The 743-nt window shown below is 50.7% G+C and overlaps 1 protein-coding gene across 3 annotated transcripts in view; it reads right to left on the reverse strand.

The window, feature by feature from the left end:
• Clic6 (chloride intracellular channel 6) overlaps positions 1-743 on the reverse strand; it is a 66,283-nt gene that overhangs the window by 32,207 nt on the left and 33,333 nt on the right. The gene's annotated exons all lie outside the window — the stretch shown is intronic.

Consider the following 743-nt stretch of genomic DNA (forward strand, 5'->3'; position numbering starts at 1 on the left):
CCTCTTGTGCTCTCTGGTCCTCCCTGTTACGGTCTCTGGCCTCCACAGAGTGAGCTGCTTCCCTGAACCACATTGTTCTCCACGGGCCTGACATTAAGAAAGCCAGCTGATCACGACTGTCCCTCTGAGATCACAGGCCTAAAGAAACCTCTCTGCTCTTACATCAGTTTTCTCAAGCATTTTGTCAGAGCAACGATAATTCCTTCTTCACCCTGCACTTACCTGTGATGCTATATCATTCCCAGCAAATAAATGACATAAAAAAAAAAACAAACACAGTGGCATACTCATTGGAAAATGACTTCCCTGTTTAGGTTTTGGAGAGTTGAGAAGCTTTTGTTAGACTTTGGGTGTTGGGACCTTAACAAGGCTATTAACGAAGACATTCACTTAAAGGACTGCTAATGTCCATCTCAAGTAGACCTCCCTGAAGCCCAACATGGAAGAGAGGAAAAGCCAAGGCTGGGAGAGAGTGCAGAAAGACGGTGCTCAGGAAGAGAAAGGCGTTATGACGTGGAGTGGCCACGACTGACAGGCAGCCACTACGGACGCTTGGAACCGGACAGGCGATTTCTCCAGGCAATCACACACGAACTTGGAACATGGCGTTGACTTGTGTTCCCTGTGTTCCCTGTGCCCACCCCTGCCCTCCTGCTCCTGCTCCTGCTCCTGCTCCTGCTCCTGCTCCTGCTCCTGCTCCTGCTCCTGCTCCTGCTCCTGCTCCTGCTCCTGCTCCTGCTCCT

This window comes from Microtus ochrogaster, chromosome 2 (assembly GCF_000317375.1).
Source record: "Microtus ochrogaster isolate Prairie Vole_2 chromosome 2, MicOch1.0, whole genome shotgun sequence".
Taxonomy (NCBI): Eukaryota; Metazoa; Chordata; class Mammalia; order Rodentia; family Cricetidae; genus Microtus; species Microtus ochrogaster.